Source organism: Pan troglodytes, chromosome 17, assembly GCF_028858775.2.
Source record: "Pan troglodytes isolate AG18354 chromosome 17, NHGRI_mPanTro3-v2.0_pri, whole genome shotgun sequence".
Lineage (NCBI taxonomy): Eukaryota > Metazoa > Chordata > Mammalia > Primates > Hominidae > Pan > Pan troglodytes.
Window position 1 is genome coordinate 34,344,125 of NC_072415.2, and position 9,159 is coordinate 34,353,283.

At 43.9% G+C, this 9,159-nt stretch overlaps 1 long non-coding RNA gene across 1 annotated transcript; it reads left to right on the plus strand.

Annotated features, from left to right (window-relative positions):
* The first annotated feature begins 276 nt into the window (after positions 1-276).
* LOC112206256 (uncharacterized) lies at positions 277-8,775 on the plus strand. Its single transcript, XR_002940466.3, has 3 exons — positions 277-976; positions 1,566-1,698; positions 4,460-8,775. It is a non-coding gene; the product is annotated as an uncharacterized LOC112206256 (long non-coding RNA).
* The last annotated feature ends 384 nt before the right edge of the window (positions 8,776-9,159 follow it).

Sequence of the window (9,159 nt, forward strand, 5' to 3'; positions counted from 1 at the left end):
TGGGGTTTCACCATGTTGGCCAGGCTGGTCTCGAACTCCTGACCTCAGGTAATCTGCCTGCTTCGGCCTCTCAAAGTGCTGGGATTGCAGATGCGAGCCTCCTCACCAGGCCTAAAAGGTCATTCTTTTAAAAAATATAATTTTATCCTTAAGCTTTTCTGTATTTTCAAATTCTCTGCAAGTTGAAAAAAAGAGAAATGTACATTTACATTATAACTGGGTGAAGGTAGATGGTTGACTCTCATAGGTGTTGGTGCAGAACGGTTAAGAAGGCTCCTTCTGTACCAGAAGTGAGGCCCAAGTAGGAGCTTATTCTGAGTCAGTGGAAATCGTGCAGACCTTCCAGAAGGGAATGATGTAATTGGAAAGCATTTTTGGATACTGCAAGGCAGTCGTTTGAAGAAAAAACTGGAGAGATGGGGGATGGAAGCCTGGGAGTCACATTTTTTCAAGCAAGACATCACAGAGGGTGAGGCCCAGTGACAGAGATGACAGATATTCAAAGATGGAATGAAAGAGGTTTGGTGACTGGATATAAGCAATGAAACAGGAAGAATTGAATTTGGGTCTGACATTTCCTGGATGCAAGATCAGGAGGATGTTGGCACCATGGCTTAGTGGGGAAACTGGGGACCGATTCTGGAGGTATACCAGCATGGTGAGTTTGGTTTTAGATGGGTTGTGTTTGACATAGGGCTAGCAATTCTAAGTGAAGATGTCTAAAGAAAGATAGAAGTGACTCAGCTCTGAAGTTCTGAAATGATCAGCCGTCAGTGCGGCATGAGGAAGACCTAGGAACAGACAGACTGGGGAGAAGACACAGAGCCAAGCAGGACCTGGCCTGCAGGCCAAACCCTGTGGAATCCCTACATTCAAGGACCAGGTTGAAGCGAAGCCATTGACAGGAACTGAGATGGAGTAGTGTTCTGGAAGTCAAGTGAGGAGGAGGATTGAAGAAGAGGTTGGTCAAAATTCTGTAAGTGAAGTATGGAATGTGACTAGTATTGCCAGGTAAATTACAGAAAGCCCAGTTCAATTTTAATTTCAGATAAACAATGAAATTTTTTTTTAGTGTAAGTGGCATGCAATATTTGGGACATGCTTATGTTGAGGATACCCTAATATTGCATGGGACATACTTATGAATAAAATATTGAGAAACAAAATAAAATAATGAATAAAAATGATTTATCTTAAAGTCAAATTTAACTGGGCATCCTGCATTTTTGTTTGTTGAATCTGACAATCCTAACTATGACTCAAATTTAAGGATGTCATTAGTGAACTCGGTAGAGTGTTCCAATGAGCTCGGTTCTCCTGGCCCCGTTTGTACTTATGAGCAAGATGACAGGAGCCTTACAACAGGGGCCTGACTCGATTACTAGTCAACTCCGAGTGCTGTTGCCAGTATGCCTGTCTACATTTCTTTCTCTATTTTGTTGCGTCTTTGCCCCCAATGCCATCATAGCCATTCTGAGTTCATGGCTTCGTTGGTCTTCCTTCTTGGTTTCTAGACCTCATTCAGCCCTGCACAGTCCTCTTTTGTTCCATGTTCCCTGTTCCAGGGGGGTTGCCCAGTGGAAACACCAGACTGCAAAGCTTTAAGAAGTCTGTATGAGATGAACAACTGGAAAAGGTTCTTCGTGAAGAATTTGTGCGGTGAAGAGCTGGAATAGCGGCTTGAGGGAGAGAAGCCAGGTGAGAAAACTCAGGATGTTTGTGTCTTTGGAGGGAAGAGATAAAGGAGAAAGGATGACGAAGCTGGTGGGGGCCTAGCACCTGAGAAGGGTGGAGGAAATGAGGAGAAAGGAGTTTTGAAGGAGAAGGGATACCTCTTCCAGACAGCAGGAGAGGAGGCAGGGAGAGCAGGAAGATAAAGACACATTTTGATGGGGAAGAGATAGGTTTTTTTTTTTGAGACAGAGTCTTTCTCTGTTACCCAGGCTGGAGTGCAGTGACTTGATCTCGGCTCACTGCAAACTCTGCCTCCCAGGTTCAAGCGATTCTCCTGCCTCAGCCTCCCGAGTAGCTGGGATTACAGGCACCCACCACCACACCTGACTAATTTTGTATTTTTAGTAGAGACAGGGTTTCACCATGTTGGCCAGTCTGGTCTCGAACTCCTGACCCCAAGAGATCCGCCCTCCTTGGCCTTCAAAGTGCTGGGATTACAGGCCTGAGCCACTGTGCTCAACCGGGAAGAGAAAGATTTGAGGAGCCCAAGTGAATTGCTTTTCTCAGTGAAGAGGAAATCAGCATTATTGGCTGTGATATTGGGTTGGTGTGGGGTTGGGAGTTTGAAAAAGTGCACATATTTTTTATTCTTACTAGCTCCATTTCAGAGGTTGAATGTTTCCCCCTGATGTTTGTCTTCAACTTTGGGAAACTTCCTTACACATATAAAATGTATTAACCGTTAGGTACTCATACTTTATTGCCACCTGTGGGTGACTCCCCAGTGCACTTGATGTTGTCCCTTGACAGGAACCAATGAGCATATTTGCAAGTGGGAAGGATCTGTGTGACATTAGGGTCCCCAGTGTCCTCTCTGAACATTTCAGGGCATAATATGAGACCACTGAAAAATATCTGTTATTAAAGCAGACCTAGATTAAGTTCCTTGAAATGTGGTGGTGTCAGCTTATTTTCAAATCCAAAACGGGGCCAGGCGCAGTGGCTCACGCCTGTAATCCCAGCACTTTGGGAGGCCGAGGTGGGCAGATCACCTGAGCTCAGGAGTTTGAGAACAGCCTGGCCAACATGGTAAAACCCCGTATCTACAAAAAAATTCAAAAATTAGCTGGGCGAATTGGCTCATGTCTGAAGTCCCAGCTACTCAGGGGGCTGAGGTGGGAGGATCACTCGAGCTGGAGGAGGTTGTAGTGACACCAACATCGCACCGCTGCACTCCAGCCTTTTCTTTTTTTTTTAAAGGTTAAAATATAAGATTTTATGTTATATATATTTTACTACAATTTTTAAAAATACTGTAATATACCGAACCCATTGAACTGTACACTTTAAATGGGGGAATTGCATGGTTTGTGAATTATATCTCAATAAAGTTGTTGCTCATACCTTAGGGACACTTTTCCTTAACTCTGTATGCAGGCCACAGGCACCATGAAAAACCAGTTCAACTGGAAAAATAATCAAGTGTGAATGATTGGGGGAGGGAGGTAAATACAGCTGAAGAGATTCAGACAATTAACTCGGAACCTCAACATGCTTAAGAGGCTGAAGGCCATGAGCTATGGCAGAGGGAGACTGCATAGTTCAGAATTGCATGAGCCCAGGAGCTGTGCACAGGGTTATTGTACTGGAAGGCTATTTATGCTAGCCTAAAGCTCTTCAGAGACAAGTCACCATGTGTAGCAAATTAAATAGGTTTTGATTTGAGGCTAAGGATGGCCACATTTTGGGTATCAACCTGACCTTTCGCTGGCCTGGAAAACAGCAATATGAATCTGAGTTGAATCAGATGGGTCATTCCATCCTGCTCCTCTGAGTGAGGGTGTGATTGGAACGGTGGGTGATTGATTTTTTTGAAATGTGCATTTGGAGTTCCAGGAGTGGCCATCCAGAGTGCCCACAATGTCACTGGACGAGACAAAACCATTCATCCATTCAGCAGCCGCACAAAGCAGCCTACACCAAGAAAACAACAATACATCCCCCAAACAGATCCAACAGCTGCTCATCAATCTGGTGCAAGCTGCAGGTTGCCTGACTAAATTACTGTCGAATAGGCAGACGAGCACAATTTGTCAGTCAGCATTGAGTTTAAATGAGCGGAGATGCTCATAAAGCCAGCAATGCAATTGTAATTAAGAATTATAGGCATCAAGTTTCAACGAACGCTTTCTTAAGGTAGCAGTGACCCATCTGTAAGGAGCATATGAGAAATCCAGAGCAGAATTAATCTCAGGGAATGGTCTACCCTCTACATTTTAAGCAATTCTTCATGTATGAAAGCGATGTGTAAATGATGGAGAATCTATGAGAGCTCAGGCTCTAGTTTTCCTATTTGCTTAAGAAAAAATTTATGCAGCCGGGCATGGTGGTTCACACCTGTAATCCCAGCACTTTGGGAGGCCAAGGCAGGCAGACCACTTGAGGTTAGGGGTTCGAGACCAGCCTGGCCAACATGGGGAAACCCTGTCTCTACTAACATACAAAAATTAGCTGGGCGTGGTGGTGCGTGCCTGTAGTCTCAGCCACTCGAGAGGCTAAGGTGGGAGGATCGCTTGAACCCAGGAGGCGGAGGCTGCAATAAGCCGAGATTGCTCCACTGCACTCCAGCCTGGGTGACAGAGTGAGACTCTGTCTCAAAAAAAATTATATCAGGCATATTAAAGAGTGAATAATAATAACAACAACAATAATAAAGTGAAGCGATGCTTCTGAACGCACCACCCAGATTAAGAAAAATAACACGTTGATTTTTTTTTTTTTTTAGATGGAGTCTACTCTGTTGCCCAGGCTGGAGTACAGTGGTGTGATCCGGGCTGACTGCAAGCTCTGCCTCCCGAGTTCACACCGTTCTCCTGCCTCAGTCTCCCGAATAGCTGGGACTACAGGCTCCCACCACCACGCCCGGCTAATTTTTTGTACTTTTTTTTTTTTTTTTTTTTGAGACGGAGTCTCGCTCTGTCGCCCAGGCTGGAGTGCAGTGGCGCGATCTCGGCTCACTGCAAGCTCCGCCTCCCAGGTTCACGCCATTCTCCTGCCTCAGCCTCCCGAGTAGCTGGGACTACAGGCGCCCGCTACCACGCCCGGCTAATTTTTTGTATTTTTAGTAGAGACAGAGTTTCACCGTGTTAGCCAGGATGGCCTTGATCTCCTGACCTTGTGATCCACCTGCCTCGGTCTCACAAAGTGCTGGGATTACAGGCGTGAGCCACCGCACCCGGCCATGTTGATTTGTTTTAATGGTAGTTGCAATACTTGTGAGAGTGACATCCACCTGGATGCTGACTTGAATGGAATTTCATAACTGTTGGGTACTGACCACGAGTTGGTGTGGGGACATACAAAGTTGAACAAGACATAGGCTTGCCTCATAGTGTCTACAGCCTGGAAGAGGGAAGAAAGTGACAACACAAATAGTTCTGCATCTTATGAATTCATGGGAAGAGGAGAGGTGTCATAAGACAGGTATGCAGTGCTGCAGAGGTTTGGAGAGGTTGGATCAGGTTGGGGTGTGGAGGGCGGGGAGGGAAGGAGTTCAGAGAACCTTTCCTGAAGAAGGTAGCATCTGAGCAGACATCAAAGGTGAGCAGAAGCTGTGTAAGCTGAGAGAGGGTGGAAAAGAGGGCGTTTCCAGTGGAGGGACTTAGCACAAGCAAAGACAACAAACCCTCGGGCCTGTAAAGGAAACAATAAATTAATTTGTCTAGAATGTGACAGTAGTGGAATATGAGATTCAACGACTGTCCTAGCTCTTTTTGAAAATTTTGCTTTCTACATAGTTACTTAATAGCTCCAATCTAGAAACAACCCAAATGTTCATTAACAGAAGACTGGATAAACAAATTGTGGCATATCCAGACAATAGAATGCTACTGAACAATTAACAAAACTGTAGACACAACATCAACTAACCTAAAAATAAGTATGTGTCATGAATGAAACCAGAAAAAAGAATAAATACTTCATGATCTCATTTATAAGAAAATTCTGGATAAGGCACAAACTAAGCTACAGTTAATATGTAGTTTCCAGGGGATTCGTTATCAGTAGTGCAGAGAGAAGAGGATTATAACAGACATGAGGTAATGTGTTGGGTGATAGATATGTTCATTATCATAGCTATAGAGATGGTTTGAAATATATGTACATGAAAAATGTATCAAACTGTATACTTGCAACATGAGTTTTATTGCATGTCAATTATACTGCAATAAAGTGTTTAAAAAAGGGTTCTACATAAAAATACAAATCCACTTATTTTAGAAAACCAGAAGTTTTGGCAACCGTATGCTGATTCTGCCATCTCCGGCCTGATTCCTTGGGAGAGGTTAACCTTCCACAGTGGTGGCAAAAGTCAGCAGGCAATGAAGGCTATTTCCACCTGAGTCACCAGAAAGAATGGTTAGGTCATAAGCCACATGGCTGGACTCTATCTACCACCCTGTAATCTCCACTCTTTCACCTGTGCCAGCAATGGTTTAGAGATGAACAGACCATAAAGGCTATGGAAATCCAATAATCTTTAATGCATTTGCTCTGTCAGTGACATTTGCCATAGGAGAGAGAGAGATTTGGAAGTTATAATTTGTACACCCTGATTCTGCACAGCCTTAGTCTCTGACAATGTGTGAATGCATATTTGGAAGGGACACATTCTCCCAGTTTACTGCAATATCCTCACTCCCTATTAATTACACCCAGTGATTAGGCCCACAATGCCTTTTAAACTTTCCCAGCAAGCCTTGTACAGCAATCCAAATCAGGCCAAAAGTAGGAGGAGAGCTATTTTCTTCCTGCCTGCTTTCCCTCTGAGCATACAAATTTGGAGGCCCCATAACAACTGCTCCCCTCTTCATGCTGGCAGAGCCTAATTATTTCTCAACTTATCCCTAAACAAAGAATAGATCACCAAAATACTTCAGACGAAACATAGAGCAGACAGGTCCTGGGCTGGGAATCCAGGAGACCGATGCAACAAATGCAACAAAGAGCATTAAGAGACTAGCAATGTCCATGAAGAAGGGAACCTAATGAGTAAGCTGCCACAGCTCAAGTCCTCCTGGCCAAAGCCAGGTCATGTCCCTCTATAACCAGCCAGTGAGAAGGGAATGAGGTCCCTAAACGGGTTCGGGGGATTCATAATTCTCTCTGGGGACTGGAGAGAGAGCCTGGAGGTCTCACTTTCTTGAGCACATCGGGGTGACTGATGGACCCTGCCGGGTGGTCAAGGTGAGATGGCTTCTGGCACAGGTATTGGATTGACATAATCCTTGCAAAGGGCCTAGACAGTTAAGGAAGTGCACCCTACCTCCTGAAAGCTCCCTCCATACCTGGCACTAAAAGGTATTATCACCAGTTCAGATATTTTGATATATATGGTTCGCTTCTGTCTGATGACTCCCTGCAAAAAGGCTACCCTCCAAGCTACCCTCTAGGGTGAGTCATTAGACAGAACAAGGAGATAACACATCCCCTGCTCTCCTAAGGAAATTCTCTCAGTGTGAATTTTCTTGTGCTGAATGAACAAAGATTTTTTGTTTTTTTCTTGTTTTTTTTTTGGTTTGTTTTTAGACAGTCTCAGTCTGTCACCCAGGCTGGAGTGCAGTGGCACGATCTTGGCTTACTGCAACCTCCGCCTCTGGGGTTCAAGTGATTCTTGTGCCTCAGCCTCCCGAGTAGCTGGGATTACAGGCACCTGCCACCACGCCCAGCTAATTTTTTTTTTTTTTGTATTTTTTGTAGAGATGGGGTTTTGCCATGTTGGTCAGGCTGGTCTTGAACTCCTGACCTCAAGTGATCCTCCCGCCTTGGCCTCCCAGAGTGCTGGGATTACAGACATGAGCCACTGCGCCTGGCCTGAATGAGTAAAGGTTTTGCTAAAAAATTTCCCACACTGCCTCAGCATAAAGCCTTACTTCAGTGTCAACATTTTGGTGCTGAACAAGGCACTCCTTGGCTGAAACCTTCCCACATTCTATGCATTCATAAGGCTTTTGCAGGGTGAACTTTCTGGTGCTGAGCAAGGTTAGAGGAACAGCCAAAGGCTCTCTCACATTGTCCCCACTCATAAAACCTTTCTGTGTTGTGAACTTTCTGGTGCCCTGCAAGGTGAACATTTCTGCTGTAGGATTTCCCACACCTGCTGTACACATAAGGGCTTGCTCCAGAGTGAAGTCTCTGGTGGTGAACAAGGCTGGAGCTCTGGCTAAAGGATTTCCCGTAATCTTTGCACTCATAAGGACTTTCTCCAGTATGGGTTCTTTGATGTTGACCAAGTCCATATTTGGAGCTCAAAGATTTCTTACGCAATGTAAATTAGTATAACCACTATGGAGAACAGTTTGGAGATTCCTCAAAAAACTAAAAATAGAGCTACCATATGACCCATCAATCTGACTTCAGTTATATACCCCAAAGAAAAGAAATCAGTACATTGAAGAGATATCTGCCCTCCCATCTTTGTTGCAGCACTATTCACAATAGCCGAGATTTGGAAGCAACCCAAATGTCCATCAACAGACAAATGGATAAAGAAAATGTGGTGCATATATGCAATAGAGTAGTATTCAGCCATAAAAAAGAATGAGATCTTGTCATTTGCAACAACATGGATGGAACTGGAGGTCCTTAAGGTTAAGTGAAATAATCAAGGCACAGAAAGAAAACATTGCATGTTCTCATCTATTTGTGAGAACTAAAAATTAAAACAATTGAACTCATGGAGATAGAGAATAGAAGGATGGTTACCAGAGGCTGGGAAGGGTAGTGAGGGCGAGTGGGGGGGAAGTGGGGTGTTTAATGTGTCCAAAAAATGGTCAGAAACAATGAATAAAGTCTAATATATGACAGCAAAAGAGTGTGACTATAGTCAATAATAATCGAATGGTACATTTAAAAATAACTAAAAGTGTATAATTGGATTGTTTGTAACATAAAGGATAAATGCTTGAGGTGATGGATACCCCATTTACCCTGATGTGATTATTACACATTGTATGCCTGTATCAAAGTATCCATATACCCCATGAATAAATGTATATACCTACTATGCACCTACAAAAATTAAAATAATAAAAAAAAGGATTCCCCATATTTGCTACACTCATATGGCTTTTCTCCAGTGTGAACTTTTGTGTTGAACAAAGTAAGCTTTTCTGCTGTAGGTCTTCCTGCACTGGCTGTGCTCAAGGCCCTTCTCCCATGTGAGCTTACCTGTGCTGAATGAGATTGGAACTTCTTGTGCAGGTTTTCTCACATTCAGTGCACACATAAGGCTTTTCTCCAGTGTGAATTATCTGGTGCTGACCAGGAGTGTCTTTAGGACTGAATGCTTCTCCATAGTCCATGCATTTGAAATGTCCTTGTTGAGTATGAAACATGTCCCCATACATGGCACTCCTGCATGGCTTCTCATTGTGAATTGCTTGGTGCTGGAAGAGGCCAGAGCTGACCAGGTAGCCTTTTCCA